The sequence below is a fragment of the Sminthopsis crassicaudata genome, chromosome 1 (assembly GCF_048593235.1).
Source record: "Sminthopsis crassicaudata isolate SCR6 chromosome 1, ASM4859323v1, whole genome shotgun sequence".
NCBI lineage: Eukaryota > Metazoa > Chordata > Mammalia > Dasyuromorphia > Dasyuridae > Sminthopsis > Sminthopsis crassicaudata.
In genome coordinates, this window is record NC_133617.1 from 74,834,172 (window position 1) to 74,853,427 (window position 19,256).

The following is a 19,256-nucleotide window of genomic DNA, read 5'->3' on the forward strand; positions in this document are numbered from 1 at the left end:
AATGCTGCTAGTTCTGATTTTCTTGGCTTAGGGCCAAGCATATATTCTAATTTCTTTTCTACACAAGAATCCTGCAATTATTTGAGGAAAGCCAACCCTCTTTACCCCCTACCAAAGTTTCCTTTAGTACAGGTAAAATTTAATTCAATTCAATAAATACTTTGGACATTCATTTACATTTAACAAGCATTAATTTAATGCTTATTATTTGTCATATAGTTCTAAACTTGAGAATTAAACTACAAACAAAAAGACAGTTCTTGCCCTCAAGGAGTTTCTCTACTATTTCTTAGCCTTTATTTGTTTAAAACTCCATGTGGAAATATTAGCCAAGTACTGTGCTGGCTTGAGGATAGGAAGTTGAATATTCCTAATTACTGAATCTCCACAACCTAGTCATCCTCTGCATGCTTTTCCATTTGGCTATGAACATCCTGAAATATAGCCCCCAGAACTAAAGCTGATGATCTAGATATTGTCTGAGCCAGGTAGCTTACAATAACCCAAACCCTTCCCCTCCTTTAGGCACAATACCTCTCAATGTAGCTAGATACCATTTCAATCACTCGATAATATGTCTTTTATCCCATGTAATCCTTTCTGGCTACTTTATTACCCCAATTTTGTAATGTTCAGGTCACTTCCACTAGTCTACCCCATCCATATATCGCACCTGCTCTACCCTACCACATTTATTTTGCATCATTTAGCCTTCTCTGTCTATGCTGGCCTGCAGTTATCTCCTCTGCCTCTCCCCCACACCTGTCATCCAACACATGAGAATCAGGGTGGTCAGAACAGTAGCTTAGGTTTAGAGACTGTGCAAACCATATTTCTGGCATTATTCCAGACTGGGAAGGATCCTCATTCCCCAGGGTCTAAGGATCCAGAAAAAGAAAATCAGCGTGAGCTTAGGTGAATTGGGGGCAGGGGTGGTAGAGGAAGAAGGAGGCTAAGGAAAGAAGTCAGACTTACCTTCCACCTTGAGCTGAGATGAGAGACTATGCTAAGTAACTGAGATTGCTGACTTGAATATAGGGTCTCTGCTGAATATCTTCTCTCTGTAGGAAGATTTCACCTGGATCCTATCTGTGCTGGGAAAAAGTCATAATATAGGAAGCAAATTGTTTTTTCATTTGTCTCTTCTAGCCACTCCTCATGATTTCATCCTATTCCTGGTAAGGTATGACCAAACATATTTCCTTTCAAAAAGGGGAATCCCCTAGAATAGATCCCATAACTCTGCAGTTTCCATTCCACTTTCTGAACTTGCTCTACTATGCCTGTCCTTGGTGCATCAAGAGATGAATAAAATCAGAGCTGTCACTGTGAGGTAAGGCATTCTGCTTTTATGTCAAAATGGAAGGATGGAATGTGGAAGGTATGGTCAGAAATGATTATTAGGAGAGACATACCCAACTTCCCTGAGCTCTGCCCTCCTTCTAAGTCAGTAGGTTACAAGCATATCACAGGAAGGTAGCTCCCTGAGCAGCCAAAGAGCATGAGGTTTATGGGACTATTTCCCCCCAGGTGACAATTGTGGCTTTTCCTTCTCTGAGAGATAGACAATAGGTATTACTAAAAAGTATTACTGATTGAAATTGCAGGTGTTGAGGCACTCACCCCTTTCTGTCCTGTACTTAGTGTGTGGTTGACTTGCTTGCTTAGTACTGTGCAGCCCAGTCTCTGGTAAGAGGAGGTTCTCTTTTTTCACATGCCTTGCCTGGCTAACAGATCTCTACCCTGAACATCAAGAGAGAGAAAGAGAGAGAGAGAGAGAGAGAGAGAGAGAGAGAGAGAGAGAGAGAGAGAGAGAGAGAGAGAGAGAGAGATATTATTTCTTAAATATCTCAATTTCATCCAAAATAGGAATGTAATTAAGTTATTTAAACTACAATAAGAATCAGATGAGTAGTTTCTTACAAAAAAAATGCTGAGAAGAAACAAATCATAATATGATTTAATGATATGATTACAACAGATTTCAGTAACTTATCTTTACATACATACACAATAGTCTATGAGGGTAATATTGAAACCATATCAAAGCAAAAAGTTCTGTTTCGTTGTTCAATCATTTTAGTTGTGCTCAGTTTTTGTGGTCGCATTTGGGGTTTTCTTGGTAGAAGTTCAGGATTCTTTCCTTTTCCAACTTCTTTTATGAATGAGAAACTGAGGCAACAGGATTAAGTAACTTGACCAGGGTCACAGAGCTAGTAAATGTCTGAGGCCAGATTTGAATTCACAAAGATAATTTTTCCTGACTGGAGGCCTGGCAATCTATCTACTTTGCCACCTACCTATCCCATAAGGTAGTTTGTGATACATTAAGCAGGCATTTGACATTTTACCTCTGAAATTGTAAGATCAAATGCCAAGTTTAGGTAAGACATCTTCCTACTAACATCTTCTCAGATGCAGAAAATGATCCCTTTTGACATTAAACTGCTCACTAGAATTCAGAAGTTTCATATTTTCACATGCAAAGTCCCAGCCACATGTAGCAACGGGAAAGTTATTTACCAAAATCAGAGGAGAATAAACCCAAAAAAGACAGAAGTAGCTGTGGCATCATGGATACATGGCAGCTGTATGAAAAATAAGACAGTATAAGAAAAACAAACATTTGACTTTTTTATATTTGATTTCACTGTGTTCAATAACTGCCTAAGTTATGATTCTTTGTCTCTGAACTTTGTTCAGGTTTAGGAAACCAGTTGTCCTGTTAATTATTGTTCTATTCTTTCCTTAAGGAATTCTGCTATTCTTGAAAGATGCAGATGGATAACAGGGAGTCTGGTCTAGTATCTATACAGCACCAAGCTATCCTTCAAAGATGTCTGGTCCATTACCTCTGACAGTGCAGTGGACTCAAAGAATGGATATTTCTTAGTCCTAAGAGAAGAGAAAGAAGGGATTGTTGATCACCCCTCATTCCTAATTGTCAATAAATCATAGTGTTCCCCATGCCTCACCTATGTAATTAATCATGCTGTCTTCAACCCCATGATGCCATAAATTCTATAATAAAGTACATTATTTTCTTATCTACCCGGGTTCTGATCTTTGTTCTATACTTATGAAAAGGGGAATCATTTTGATGTACGGGTCTTTTAGTTAATTGATGAAATCATTAGACCCATTCTTTGGCAGGGTATACCCTTCTCATAGACTGTTATCTTGCTCATGAAATACATACCTCATTGTACCTTCATTGAATTTTGCTAATGATAAATGCATGGTTGGAGGTAAAACTAAGTTGATTGTAAATCACCTCTTACTTTGCAGTTCTAGGTTGGAAATATTTTTACATCTCACTCCCAGCAACCAGAAAAAGTAACTTTTATTTTGAACCTCAAAAAGATCCAATTCCTTGTAGTTGAAATGTCTGATTGTAATAGATATAACTTGACTACTTCTCTTAAAGAAAATAAGGAATAAGCACTTATTGACTACTGCTGTTTTTACTGTCCACAAAGGTATACACTAGAAAGCATAGGAAAAAATGTGAGCTTTTCTTAAAATGTTAAGTAGTATTGGGCTTATAACCCAAAGAAATACTAAAGAAAGGAAAGGGACCTGTATGTGCCAAAATGTTTGTGGCAGCCCTTTTTGTAGTGGCTAGAAACTGGAAAATGAGTGGATGCTTATCAATTGGAGAATGGCTGAGTAATTATGGTATATGAATGTAATGGAATGTTCTGTAAGAAATGACCACCAGGATGAATACAGAGAGGATTGGGAAGACTTACATGAACTGATGCTGAGTGAAATGAGCAGAACCAGGAGATCATTATACACTTCAACAATGATACTATATATGAGGATGTATTCTGATGGAAGTGCATATCTTCAACAAAAAGAAGATCCAACTCACTTCCAGTTGATCAATGATGGACAGAAACAACTACACCCAGAGAAGGAACACTGGGAAGTGAATGTAAACTGTTAGCACTACTGTCTTTCTACCCAGGTTACTTATACCTTCGGAATCCAATACTTAATGTGCAACAAGAAAATTGGATTTATACACATATATTATATCTAGGTTATACTGTAACATATGTAAAATGTATGGGATTGCCTATCATCTAGGGGAGGGAGTAGAGGGAGGGAGGGGAAAATTTGGAAAAATGAATACAAGGGATAATGTTATATAAAAAATTACTCATCCATATATACTGTCATAAAAAAAATTTATAATTATAAAATTAAATTTTTAAAAAATCACTCCCTCTAGATCCCTATTATAAAGTTACTCCCTCCAACACACCCTTCCTCTCAAGGTCACTATTCTATCCCAATCACAACTTCACCTTCTCCAGCTATATATAGTATCTAATCAGCAGAAAGGCTCTAAAAGGTTTAAGAATTTCCATTCACTCCTATAATTATAGGATCATGGAATTTCAGTATTGGAAAGAACCTCAGCAGCAATTTGGTGCAACACATATGATAACATACAAGTGAGTCATCATCCAGCTCTGAAAAGAAGGGCAATTCATTACTTCTCAAGCAGAGTCATTCCATGTTTGGAAAGTTTTCATTATTAGGATAAACTTAAATATCTTTCTTAATAATTTCTTTGTATTGTTTTGAGTTCTGCCTTCTGGGGCCAAATACAACAATGAGCAACTTTAGCAAAGTTTCAAGTTACAAAATCAACCCACATAAATCATCAGGGTTTCTATATATTACTAACAAAACCTAAAAGGAAGATTTAACCAGGATGAACTTGTTACATTTCCTTAATATAGAAGAACTATGAAAATAATCATATTAACTATAAGCACTATACTTCTGCAATATTCTCTGGAAACCAAAATGAGGATTCAAGGCCCCAAGTTATATATAACTGCCCAAAAAGATAAAAATTAGAAGAAAAGTTGACAGAAAAAAAAATTAACCAAAAACTACAATCAATAAAGGGAATTAATAAAAATAAAATGCATTGTTGCAAACAAGAAATCAAAAACAAAGTAAACATTTTTAGGCACCACTTTCAAATCTAGGATGAAACATTTTCGTTGAGACAAGTGAAAAGTCTGCCAAACTCACCAGTGTTGTACAGTGTTTAACAACTCAAAGATCCTAATTACTAGGAGACTCACTCTTTGACAAAACCTTCTGGGAAAATTGGATAGCAATTTAGCAAAAGTTATAGTTAGACCAAAAACTCACATGATATATAAAAGTAAGCTCTAAATGGACTGATGTTCTAGATATAAAAGTCCCATCATTTTTTTAATAGAAGAGAAAGAAAGAAATTATCTTTTGGATTTCAAAATTAGAAAAGTGTTCATGACTAAACAAGTGATAGAGAGGATCTCATGATATAAAATTGACAATTTTGATTATATAAAATTAAAACATTTTCATGTAAATCTAATATATTTTATGTATAAAGACAAATTGGGGTACAAAACTTTGCAGAAAGTTTCTTTAATAATGATCTCATATAGTTAAATTTGTTAAAGAGACATTCTCTAATTGAGACATGGTCAAAGGATAGGAAGATGTAGTTGTCATTTCAAGATTCCACTCCTGCCTCTCCAAACCTTCTCTATTATGCCCCAGCACCCCCAAGTTCCTTCTGCCTCTGTCACCTTTTCCTCCTGGAAATTAATTCTATCCCTAATCTACTCATCCTGAAGGTTCATCCCACCACTCTGGCCCCTTCCTCTCCTTTACTGATTTATTCTAGAAACTCCATTTTAAAGAAAATATGTGGGAGAATCATGTTTGTCAACATTTTTTCTCCTGGCTGTCTTTCAAGGAGTTTTTAGAACTCTAATCAAGTGAAACAATAAATCACTATTCCAAAATAATGACAATTAAGTGATCATTTAAAGCTAAACACAAACACATTTAAAAGTTAAACATAATTAATAGTGATTTAAAGTCAGCCTTCAAAGTCTCTAATGAGCTGCCTCAGGGATCTGTATTTCTATCCCACAGTATCTTTAACTGATGACTTGAATAAATGTCTAGAAGGCAACAAAGTAGATGCCCACCAATAAAAAACAAATATAATGAAATGTTACATTGTTGTAAGAAGTGACAAATAGATGAATAGAGTGAATTTCAGAGGAAGAAAGAGGCCAAAGACACCAAAGGAAGGAGGGGATGCCCTGAGAAACTGACCTGTCTGTGAAGATCCAGGATTTCCTTCACACACACAAAAGATTTGATACAATTCCACAAATATCCACTTTCGTTCTTGTGTCCTGTTTTCTAGAGCTCCTAACTTGGGGTAACAAAACGTACTGTGCTTTCCAGAGCACCCACTCCAGAATGATTAAAATACACCTTCCTAGTGGAGAAGTGATAAGGAAGGACTCCTAAGGATGGGGTAAAAATGGAATCCCTTTATTTCAAGGGCTTTCCCCTTTATATAATGTAACAAAAACAACACTGCCCATGTGAGACCACATAAACAACTTGCTATTGTACATTGTTTGCCACCTGGTATCACTCTTCCACCTGGTATCACTTTGCTTCAATCTCAACACAGGTTGTCTCCGCCCCCTAACTTCTCAGGAAGGCCAAGAGCCCTTAAGGGAGATGAGGAGCCGAGCCAGACATTGTCAGCAGGTTCGCTCTGGGCTGAAGGATCTTATACCTTACCCAGAGTTTCCCCACTGAGTGTGACCCTCTCCATTTCATGTTGGAGGAGACAGCAGATTTAGATTGCTCTACATATCTGCCCTTTGAGATGTCTGAGTATGAAGAGAAATAACAAGATGTCAGACTTTAAAGGGACTTGATTGTGAAAGACAATTTAATGCCAGCCAAAGGAGCTGAAATGTGAGTCCCTACACAACAGGGATGGATAGTTTAGGGCATAAAAGATCTCCAGTTTGTTGGGTCTGGGGAGCATCCAGACTTAGCTAAGGGGAGAATCATGGTGCTATTAAAGTAAGACATCCTATAATTCAGGATAAACTCTTTGCAAAGGCATCCTTACCTCCTTTTCTGTGCTGAGCCGAATTAAGGCTATGCTGGGGACTGGTGTTTCCTAAACTATGGATGGAGTCTCCTATCTTTACATTCTACAAGATGATTCTGCCTAGATGCCACCTGGGTTGGCAACCAGTCATGGCATGGGAGTCAAATCACTTGTCCATAGTTTCACTCTGCCCACTCCCCACAAGTCATCCTTTTCCCAAAGCAGGGCAAGGGCAGATACTTTTGTTCTCAGCAACTAAAAAAAGGAAGCCTTTAGAACTGAGACTAGATCTTTACACTTCCCATCAATACCTTCTAAACCTGCTTCAAACCTGTCTTTGGTATCTGCAAGACATGACCCAAAATGTCGTCCTTCCTTGGTCTATACCCTGTGACTGCTTTTTTCTGATCTTTACAAGTTCTTTTCTAGATCATCCCCATTCCCTTCTAATTTTTTCAAACTTGCCCCTCATCTCACTGTCCTTCAAACATCTCTCTCTTCTCTCTCTCTCTGTCTCTGTCTCTGTCTCTGTCTCTGTCTCTGTCACTCTCTCTCTCTCTCTCTCTCTCTCTCTCTCTCTCTCTCTCTCTCTCTCTCTCTGTGTGTGTCTCTCTCTCTCTGTCTCTCTCTCTCTGTCTCTGTCTCTCTCTGTCTCTCTCTCTGTCTCTCTCTCTCTCTGTGTCTCTCTCTCTGTCTCTGTCTCTGTCTCTCTGTCTCTCTCTCTCTCTCTCTGTCTCTCTCTCTGTCTCTCTCTCTCTCTGTCTCTCTCTCTCTTTATCTCTCTCTCTTGCTTTCCTTCTTTCCCCTCCTCCTCCTTTCTTTCTTTCTTCCTCCTTCTCCCTGTCCAGTTCCAGCTACCTCAGTTTCTTTCCTCTCATTCCTGAACTGAGGCTGAATTTACCTTTTTATGACAAGGACAGGACATTTCTCCCTGAATACTTGGATAATAAGTTGAGCCTATGTGTGACACTGAGTCTTCCTTTGTTCCCAGCTATCTACTTTCTCCTCCAAAGTGCCCAGGCTTCCCCTGAATTTTTTGCCTCTGGATCTTGGTATAAGGCAGATTTTCTCTTCTGGAATATCTTTGTTGGAATTCTAGACTATAGTGAGAAAGACAGGAGAGGAGTAACAATATTTCTCTTTCAATCTTTCCTGTCTTCCCATCCACACCCCTTCCAAACCCCACCCTACTTATTCCCACTGCAAACCTGGTAGTTCCAGTTATTCTTCTCTTGTTGGAATAAATCTCAACTCCCAACATTTTACTCATATGTCAATCTCCTCTCATTATTCTCCTCCTTCCTCCTTCTGGGAAATCTTTGATGACTACTGAGATAGTAGCTGAGGGCCCCATAACAATGCAGGATGCAAGTTGATGGTATATAAGAAAAATAATGACCAGACTCTCACTGTATTGTATTTCCTTTCATAATATGCAGTCCTCAACCCTCACACTCTACCCTAAACCTCTATGTCCCCACACATTGTTCCATTGTGAAAAAAAGACAGAAAAGTAGAATAATCAGGCTCTACTCTTAGTGAACACACCATTTGAGATAAGGTAGAAAAAGAGTAGAACTTCCCTACTCACAATCTGAATAGAGATTTACAAATTTCTTTTTTCAAAATAACTCTATGATATAAAAGGTTAATATTCCCATTTTACAGATAAAGAATTAAAGAAAAGAGATGGAGGGACCTTCCCCTGGGTGCACAACTAGTATAGGATAAAACAGGGACTCAAAACCAGATTTTCTTGTTTCCAGATGGCAATTCCTTTTATTATACTGTAGCTTTTAATAAATTTTTTTTACTTTTTTGCTGAGGTTATTGGGGTTAAGTGACTTGTCCAAGGTCACACAACTAGGAAGTATATGAGACCAAATTTGAACTCAAGTACTCCTGGCTTCAGAGTTGGTGCTCTACCCCCTGCATTACCTAGCTGTCCCATATTGTGGGACAGCTATTTTTTAGAAAATCATAGGATGAAGAGGTGGAATCAAGATGTTGAAATAGCAGGAATTAGTACAACAACCCCCCCAGTCACCTGTTAACAACTCAAGCCAGCTTGCCTTCCCCTAAAACAGAAATTCTTTAATCCACTCAAGACTATCTCCCCAAATCTCCCCTGACTTTATCCTTATCCTTCAAACATTTTCTCCAATTCCTCTCTGATTTTATCTTTCAAGCATTTTTCCAACTTCTCCAGGATTCCTTCAAAATATCCCTTATTTCCCCAACTCTCTCCTGGTCTCTCCCCCCTTCCTTCGGTCTATAAAAATTATGGCTTTCCAAATTGGTATGCTACAAAATCATATTTGGATTTTGTCCATGATCTTAACTCATTAATAAAGATAACTTTTGCCAAAGAGAACGCCTCATTGTGATTTTTCATAATCTTTGCACCTCTTCTTTCTCTCCTAAACCTCATCATGTGACTTCATCATACCCACCCAAATTCCTGTAAGTAAATTTAGAATATGCACCAGACTAAATTCTATCTTTTTTAGGATGAGAATCAGGTGCTATACCTTGGATGCAGATATGTCTAGGTGACCCAGGAACTCAAGAGGACACTGATGGGAAAATGAAAAGTCTAACGTCCTCCAAAATCTTTGAAGCTTGTAAAGTCCTTCTCTGATAAAAGCAAACAAACAAAAAAGTCTATAATCGCTTTAGCGGCTGCATGAAGGATAAACTGGGGAGAGGACAGACTTGAGGCAGGAAAAACAACTGGGAAGATAATAGTCAAGCCAGGTAGTGACAAAAGCTTGAATTAAGCAAAAGCCAGATGAGTAGAGAAGAAGATTGATATGAAAGAAGTTCTGGAAGTAAACTTAAGATTTGATAATTTATCCAGAGTGATATATGGTGATTAAGGAGCCAAAGATTATTCAAAGTTGCAAATTTATATGACTTTTAGGATAATGTTATCCTTAGGAAACTGTGTAATATAGATAGGTTTAAGAGACAGCAAATTTGTAGCAAATTTCTATAATCAAAGCAAATGATCAGTAGAAGACATGAGCCCAATACAAGTATTGCAGGGCACACAATGGTTTTCCACTCTAGATCTTAAAGATGATTTCTTTTGCATACCATTGCATAAAGACTCACAATTTCTTTTGGCCTTGAAGAGGCAAATATAGGGGAACATAATTCCCCACTAATGAACATAGTATGGGTTAGATGATATCTTGATCTGCAGCCCCACCAGAGAGGTTTCTCTGGCTGCAGCCATAACCCTTAACTTCTAACCCCCCTTCCCCAAGCAGGCTATTAAGGGTTTGTTTTTTTGTTTATTTGTTTGTTTGTTTGTTTTTGTCTAAAGGCTTTTACAACTGTACATTGATGGAAGGCAGAGCATTTTTTGAAGCCAAAGGGCATCAGTGGCTTTCTAGTGGGAAGCTTACCAGCTATCAAGCTCTCCTGCTAGACACTCCTGGCTTGACTCTGTTAGTGTACCACACCTTTAGTCCTGCTCCAAATAAGCTTTTCATATCTTTGCACTCTCATGGAGCTTTATGGAAAGGAGAATTTTGACAGCAAAAAATTCTCCCATTAAATATGCAAGGGGAACAGGCTTGCAGATTCAGCTGCTTCTGCTGATGCTCATTTGCCTCTGACTATGGCACTTTTAATTCCCCATCTCCCTGACTCTTAGATTCTTTGTGTCTAACCTGGAACACAAAGCTTTCTGAACTCATATTGATCTGATCAACCCCAGGGAAAAACACTATACCATGATTACAACATAGTATTGATTTTTTTTTTTGGTTCCCTTAAAGGAAGGACAACCATCAGCACCATGTTAATCTCTGATTCTTTGGTGAAATCTTTTAAGTTTGAAGTCTGTAAATCCTGAATCTGTCTTTTACTACTTGTTGATCAAGTAAACTTCTCCAGGCCTCGGTTTTCTTACCTGAGAAGTCAGAAATTTTAGCTAAATAACCTCCAAAATTCATTCTAACTTTCTATCACCCTATGATTATAATTAGGATGCTAAGTCTCAAGACAAGCTGTCAACTACTACATGGGGAATAATGTAAGATAAAACTAAAGAGTGATATTAGAGCCAGATTTTGGAGGATGTTTTATATCAGACCAAAGACTTTCTGAATTATGCTACATGCAGCTCTTCAGAAAGAGGATGCCACAATTAGGAATGCCTTGGGAAAGTTATATTGGTAATTGTATAAAGGTTGCTTTTCATAAAAGGTAAGAGAAGCAAGGAGATCATAACATTCCATATGAAAAAACATGAAGACCCAAGGAAGGGTAATAAGTATATCAGTGAAGGGAAGGAGAACGACATAAGACATGTTGTGAAGACAGAATCACCATGATTTGTTCCTGAATGGATAAAGGCAGAGATAAAGATACACAAACACATATAGAAAGAGGAAACAAAGACAATGACAGATAGGGACACAGAGACTGATATAGAGAGACATACACACACAAACCATAGAGACACAAAGTGAGATGGAGAAACATAGAGACAGAAAGGGGGGTTAAAAAGCAAGACAAAAAAAGAGAAGAGTTTAGGATGACTCTGAGATTATGAATCTGGGGATCTGGAAGCAACTGAAATGGGAAAGTATGGAGAAAGGGGGGCTGAGGTTTAGGGAAGAATAATCATGCTGCTCTCATTGTCTCCCTATTTGGATCAGGCAGGGTCTCAAAATATTTTGGGGGGGTGTTGTGCCTCCCCTTTTCTGGAGCCATTCTATCCTAAGAATAAGTTGCCAAAAGCATCCTTCTCTCAAACCCATCAAACTACAGATATCAGAACTATTACTATGAGGAATGATCAGGGGACAGGACTACATATAGTTGCTCATCAACATAGATAAAATAACCAACCCACCAACAAGTCATTATGGGGAACGACCTATCTATGCTCTTCTCTGTGAAGGATTCCCTATAGGAATCTGAGGGGAGAAAGAAAAGAATCAGAAATAGATCAGACATAATACCATCTGTCTAGGACTGTTTGGTCTAACAGGACACTCAAGAATCACAAAAGTGGCCCTCCTTTGTAAGCACAAGAATTCCCAAAACTCCTTGCACTAGATGTTTTGGAAAGAAATTATGGGAATCAGTACACAGATGAATGGATTTTTTTGTTGGGATATTCTGAGAAAAAAGAAGGTGGAAGAAATGAGGAAGATGTGAAGCTTCTCATTTAGAGGAATAGAGGCATTCAATTTCTCAAGACTGAATTCATGTTCTAATGACTTATATTACCAAAACTGCCTGAGTTTTGGTCACTTTAATTTCATAGTCTTTGAAGCCCTCCACAGTTTTGTACTATAGATATGAAAATGTCATTTTCCTTATAATTTAGGTCTATCCCCAACATTAGAATAGCTTTATGATTTCCTGGCCCCAAATACATAACTCCTTCAATTCCCATATCCTTTATATATAATTCCATATGTGACATCACCTATACCCAAAATATTAATGCCAGCAATGAAATTGTGCACTATTCTAACAAGCCAAGTTCTGTGTAATCAATTCACATTACAGCAACAATAACATTCTGTGTAAACAATCACAAAGCAACAGGCATAGACTCAAATCACGAAGACTGTATCAGTAATTTTTTCATGGATTAATATAGCAGGTAATTTGGCATATAATAGGTCTTCAAAACTTGCTCATAAACACATCACAGGACATCAAAAAAGTTCAGCAGTAGCCATATCATATATAAATACTTTTTAAAATTAATATTAATTAAATAATAGCAGAAGAGGCCAACCTAGAAAAATATGCAGCTTTACTCATTTAAAAAAAAAAAGTCATAAGCAAGACTTTTCTGAAATAGTCAATTAAAGAAAAATTTCATATACAAATAGGAAATGAAACAAAATTATATAGACCTCAAAAAAAACAGTCTGCTAGAAACAAAACCAAAAGTGATTTTTAGAGTGGGAGATAATACCCTTTGGATTCAAAGAATCCAAATAAAAACAAAATATATAAAACTTAGAAGCACCAAAAATATCAACAGTAGCATGCCATACTAATTAATATAACAATATATAATTAATTATATTAACAATTAATTATATTGCATATAATACATTGTCAGAGAGTAAGGTATAAGAAAATTGAAAAGATAGAAGGGAGTTAGGTTGTAAAGGGCTTTAAATACTAAACAGAACATTTTAGATTTGTTTCTAGATGGGATAGACTCAGAGAAGGAAGAGGAAGTATCATGTGTCAGGAACAACAGGAAGGTCAATCTGATGAAACCACAGAGTACTTGGGGATTGAGGGGGTAATATATAAAAAGTGTAACCCTTGTCTGCCTCAGGCTTCTAGATGTAGCCCTAGGGAAATAGAGTGATTCTCTGATTTTGGCTCAAGCCACCTCCCCTCCCTGTGCAGTTTCTTCTAAAATTATGAGCTGAAAATCATTTAGTCAGCTAACTTTAAGTTGTTTGTAGGAAGGAGTATTTCACTAAGGTGGCACATTTAAAAAGAAGTTGATACAAAACTTCTATCCTTCCCTCATCCCCTAAATCTGTGACACATTTTTCCATGAATACATATATAGCCCCAAGAAGAATGGGCTCAAATATAAAAAGCCTATCTGACAGATAACTCATACATTCTGGCTTTTTGCACATTGTGGGAATGCTCAGGTGCCCCTTAAACATAGTGAATCTGTATTCAGTCTGTTCTTGAATCCAGCTAGATGACCCAGGAACCCCACTAGGACATTGACGGAAAGATGAGAAATCCAACCTTCCAAAGTCTTTGAAACTTACTTCTTCTCTGGTAAAAGATCTATAATCACTTTGACAATAAGTCATAGATAGCCTTCTTGGGGAGTTTATGAATGAGAGAAGACATAGGGTGATAGCTTGAGGGGATGACAGGGTAAGTGACAATTTTTTAATGATCGGCAGACTTGTATGTGTTTTTAGATAGCAGGAAAGGAACTAGTGAGTAGGAAAATACTGAAAATTAGATATGAGGTAACGGTGCAAGAAACATGAAGGAGAAGTAAGGAGGGGATGGGACAAGGTACAGATACAGGGATTGGCCTTAGTTAGAAGAGTCTCTTCTTTATCAGAGTCTAGGGTGAAGAAGGAGAGATTAGAAGGAAAATTTCAAAGAACTTGAGCATGTAGAAAAGGAATAAAAAGAATTGGTCTCTATTTTCTCAGAATGAGACAAAGTAAAGGATATGCACAATTACTCAAAAATTTGGTATAAACCCTTACGCAAAAAAGTATTAGAAGGATGCATATTCTCCAAAATGTTATTCAGAGTTGGATGGGCAACCCATAGAGCTGGTTTATCAATGTATCTTAGACACCACTGCCCTCAGTCAATGAACTAGATCCAGGATTGAAAAAAAAAAAAAAAAAAAAAAAAAAAAAAAAAAAAAAGAGTGGACTGAAATGTGTCTGGGAAATTATGTAATTCTTTGAATTGACCAATGAATAAGAATCTACAAAACACCTACAATATGCCAAGCATTGAGCCTGATGCTAGGATACAAAGAAAAAAGGAAACAGTCTAACCTCAAGAAGCTTGTATTCTAGGGATCCCAAGCTTTTCTCCCAAATAAAAGCCCAGTTTCCTCTTTAAACAGCAATATTCTTTTCATGATATTATTTGACAGTAAGTCATGGAATAAGTCTCTGAAGCACTGAAAATAAATATTACCCAAATGGGTAGGGATAAAATCAGCACATTAAAAATGAGAAATTATGTAGGAGTGATATAAAAGATGTCATGAAAAGAAAGCAGAATGATCTTAAAGCAAATGCAAAGTATAGCAGTGGTATGGTGGTATTTTCCAAGTGATTTGGGTAGGGTTGTGACCCTTTTTACATATACTTAGTAATTAGCATGGTGATATAATAGTTTTACAACTTCACATATACATAGTGTGCTGTAATGATGTAATCATACCAAGGTATTTAAGGGCTGAGAGGACTGGAAATGAGACACTTCATTTTTGACCATCCTGGTGGCTCTCTTTCACTCCTCCAAGGCTGGTCCCAAGATCCTCAAGAAAGCTAGCCCAGACATTAGGAGGAAGGAAGGGAAGGAAGGAAAGAAAGGAAAGAAGGAAAGGAAGGGAAGGGCAGGAAAGGAAGGGAAGGAAGGGAAGGAAGGGAAAGAAGGAAAAAACCATAAAACCTGAGATCAGTTCAATTGTCTTGTACATTATTTAGCCTCCACCTGCCTCTATCTGTCTCTCCTGTTTTCTGAATTTGTTTCTTGCTGCTTCACTTGACTCTCCTTTCAACTCTACTTTCAAAAGAAAAAGAGGAGCTCAGTGTAGGCATAGGAAAGACTGCAAGAAGGAGGAGCCAAAAGCAATGGGAATCGCAGTAGATGAGTGAGAACAACAGCAGCCAGCAAGAGACTAGAAGTAGTGGAAGTTACTGCTTCCCGAGGATTTGATCATCAAGCAATAATCAATAAATATTTATCAAGTGTCTACTTGAACAAGGTTCAAGGATTAAGGTTTGGGGAAGTTTTGCTGTAGAAAGTAGGATTTTAATTGGGATTTAAGGAAGCCAGAGATGTCACAAGTGAGAACAGAGGAAGAAGAAAGCTCCATATGTGGGGAAGAGACAAAAAATTCACATTGCTGAGAGATGTAATGTCTTTTCTGTGTAACAGGAGATAAGAATATATGTCAGGAAGTAAAGTGTAAGAAAACTGGAAAGGTCGGAGGGGTTTAAGTTATAAAGGGCTTTGAATGCCAAACAAAGCATATTAGATTTGCTTCTAGAGGCAATAGGAAACCATTGGAATTTAATGAGTGGAGAGGTGGGTGGTGGTAACATAATTAGACCTGAACTTTAGGAAAAATCACTTTAATGGCTGAAAGGATGGTATTTTGGAGTGTGGAGTGACGAGGCAGGCACACCACAGACAAAAAGTAATAATTCAGACATGGAGCTTATGTAGTCAGGTATAAAAAAAATTTTTTTCTTACTAATAAATTATGAGACCAAAAGTAAAATGAGTTCTGCTCTGGAAAGTTGTCAATCATTGGAATACAGTCCCTGACCTGTTTAAGAAAAAAGGTAATGTCCTGTTCATCCTGAAGGCATGAAAGGTTCTGCTGAACATAGAGTCGTCTTACCCTAGGGACATCCCCAATGTCATTTGCCATGGGATGAAACCTTTCCACTTCCTAATCCCCAGGACCTTCTCTTTAGCAGGTACAGATTCCTATATATTATACTGGATTATTGAGGGAATTAGCAAGGCAATTAGTTAATTGTGGGGATTGAGTGAACTACATTGACTCATCTTGTGACTTAGTTCTGGAACTAGCTCAGTTTCCTTTCTATTGAATTATGGATCTAGTCCAACTCCATCCTGTAAGAAAACTTTATTCAAATGTAATAATTGAAAGAAAACCTTATTGTATTTAAATTAGTCCTGCATGGCTGGAAAACTGGACTACCTCTCTTTGCTGTTTAAGCACTCTTAATTATACACCTAGCTTATGCTGACCAGAAATTCAGTCACATCTAAAGATTGATGGAAGGGGTTTTCTTACAAATCCATATAGCTTTTCCAAAAATTGACTCCTATTCATCAAGCAGTTGTTTCCACACTTCTTTAATTGTTTTCCTTTTTATTATGTTAATTTTTATACATATGAATATATATATAATTTTACTGTTTTAATACATATTTATGGAACAAAACAAGCATTTTCATAACAGTATAATAAAAACATAATTGTAAATGAAACTGAAAATCAAATATGCATAACTTGCTATTCCTTTCAAATATACAACAAAATTATTATTTGATTTTATTTTTTTTTCTCCATTTTCTACTCTCTACTTCATCCTAGAAATAATTATCACTACACAGGAATAGGGGTGTGTGTGTGTGTGTGTGTGTGTGTGTGTGTGTGTGCATGTGTGTGTGTGTGTGTGTTTGTATAATTATTCTATACATATTTATCAGCTTTCTCTGGATACAGATAACATCTTAAACTTTATCTTTCCTTTATAATTAATTCTGGTATTTATAATAGTCAAAATAAGTTATTCACTCAAAGCCATTATTAACACAATATTTCTGCAACCATATACAATGTTTACTTGGTTCTGCTCAAATTGCTATTTATTATTTAATACAAATCTTGCCCTGTTTTTCTAAAACCACTGAGCACACATTTCCTTATACCACAGTAGTCTTCCATAATAATCATACACCACAACTTGTTCAACCATATCCCAATTATAGCTTTAAATTGTATGTCTATTCTATTCCATTGATCTACCTTTTTATTTCAAAACCAGTACCAAATAGTTCTGATTATTGCTGCCTTAAAACAATTCATCCCATTCACATTCACAGGTATGATTACCAGCTTTGTATTTCCCTCCATTCTATTTTCTTCCTTGTATATATTTTTGTTCTCTCTTTCCATCCTGTCCTTTCTTAGTAGTGTTTTATTTTTAATCCACTCCACCCTCTACCTACTCTACTTTCTATAGCCCCATCCCCTCTTCTATTATCCATTTCTCCTAGTGTTTCTGCCCTCCCTTCTATTCAGCCCTTCCCTTTTTCCCCCCTTTCTCCTCCTACTTCATTATAGAGTAAAATAAATTTGTATACCAAACTGAGGGACTATGTTATTCCCTCTTTGAGCCAAACCTGATGAGATTGAGGTTCAGAAAATGTGCATTCCCCTCCCTTCTTTTTCTATATTATAATAGGTCTTTTTGCCTCTTCATGTGATCTAATTTGTCCCATAGTACCTCCCCTTTCCTCTTTTCCCAGGACAATCTTTTCCATCCCTAAATATCTTTTTTTTAAATATCATCACATCGGAGTCCATTCACACCCATACCCTCCATTCATATGATGCCCCTCTAATTTCCCCAATAACAGATACAATTCTCAAGAGTAACAGATATTTTTCCATCTAGAGATATAAAAAGTTTAACCTTTAAATAACATATATTTTCCCCTGTTTAGCTTTCTATATTTCTCTTGAATCCTATGTTTGAAGATCAAATTTTCTGCTTAAGTTTGGTTTCTTCAATAGAAATGGTTGAAAGTCTCTTCCTTCATTGAAAATCCATTGCCTCTCCTGAAAGATGATGCTCAGTCTCACTGAATAGCTAATTCTTGATTGTAACCCCAGGTCCTTTGCTTTCTGGAATATGGTATTCCAGGTCCTCCAATCCTTATTGTAGATGCTGCCAGATCCCAGGTAATCATGACATCTGCTTCTCCATACTTGAATTGCTTTTGTCTGGCAGCTTGTAGTATTTTTTTCCTTAACCTTATAGCTCTGGAGTTTTGCAACAATGTTCCTTGTGGTTTTCCTTGTGGGATCTCTTCCAGAGGTGATTAATAAATCCTTTCAATGACTATTTCCCCGTTTCATTCTAGAACAGTGGTCCTCAAACTTTTTAAATAGGGGGCCAGTTCATTGTCCCTCAGACTGTTGGAGGGCCGGACTATAGTAAAAACAAAAACTCACACTCTGTCTCCGCCCCTCAGCCCATTTTCCATAACCTGGCGGGCGCATAAATGTCCTCAGTTGGCCGTATCTGGCCCATAGGTGGTAGTTTGAGAACCCCTGTTCTAGAATATCAGGGCAATTTTCCTTGATCTCTTGGAAAACACTTTCCAGGATCTTTTTTGGTCATGACTTTTAAATAGACCAATAAGTTTTAAATTATTTCTCCTGGATCTATTTCCAGATCAACTGTTTTTACAATAAAGTATTTTACATTTTCTTCCATTTTTTCATTCTTTTTACTTTGACTGATTTTTGAAGTCTCATAGAGTCATTATCTTCCATTTGCCCTGTTCTAGCTTTTGATGTGTGATTTTCCTCAGTTAGCTTTTATATTTCTTTTTCCATTTTATTAATTGTATTGTTGAAGATGTTGTTTTCTATAGTTTTTCTTCAGTTTTCTTTAGTAGATTTTTTTTTTTTGGCATTTGGCTAATTGTATTTCTTAAGGACTTGCCTTCCTTTTCCAAGCTGTTGACTCTTTTGCATACCTCCAGTTTCTTTTCTCACTTTTTTCTTCTAACTCTCTTATTTGCCTTTTAAAGTCTCTTATGAGCATTTAAAGTCTTTGGGCTTAAGACCAATTTAGTGTTTAACTAGACATTTTTAATGTTTATTTTTTTCTAGCTTTGTAATTGAATACCCAATTCATTAGTCTGTAATTTCTCTATTTTATAAATGTAAGCATTTAGAGACATGAATTTTCCTCTAATTTTTTCTAATTTATTTAATTCTCTAATTAAATTTCCTCTAAATAGTTTTCCT

General features: G+C 36.8%; 1 protein-coding gene across 1 annotated transcript in view; it reads right to left on the bottom strand.

Annotated features, from left to right (window-relative positions):
• Nucleotides 1–19,256, bottom strand: part of LOC141539319 (myelin-oligodendrocyte glycoprotein-like) — a 52,225-nt gene that overhangs the window by 13,189 nt on the left and 19,780 nt on the right. The window contains exons 4-5 of the mRNA XM_074261929.1: nt 1,624–1,743; nt 976–1,094 (exon numbers count right to left, since the gene is read on the bottom strand). The gene's annotated coding sequence lies outside the window, so the exon portion shown is untranslated. The remainder of the gene's footprint in view (nt 1–975; nt 1,095–1,623; nt 1,744–19,256) is intronic.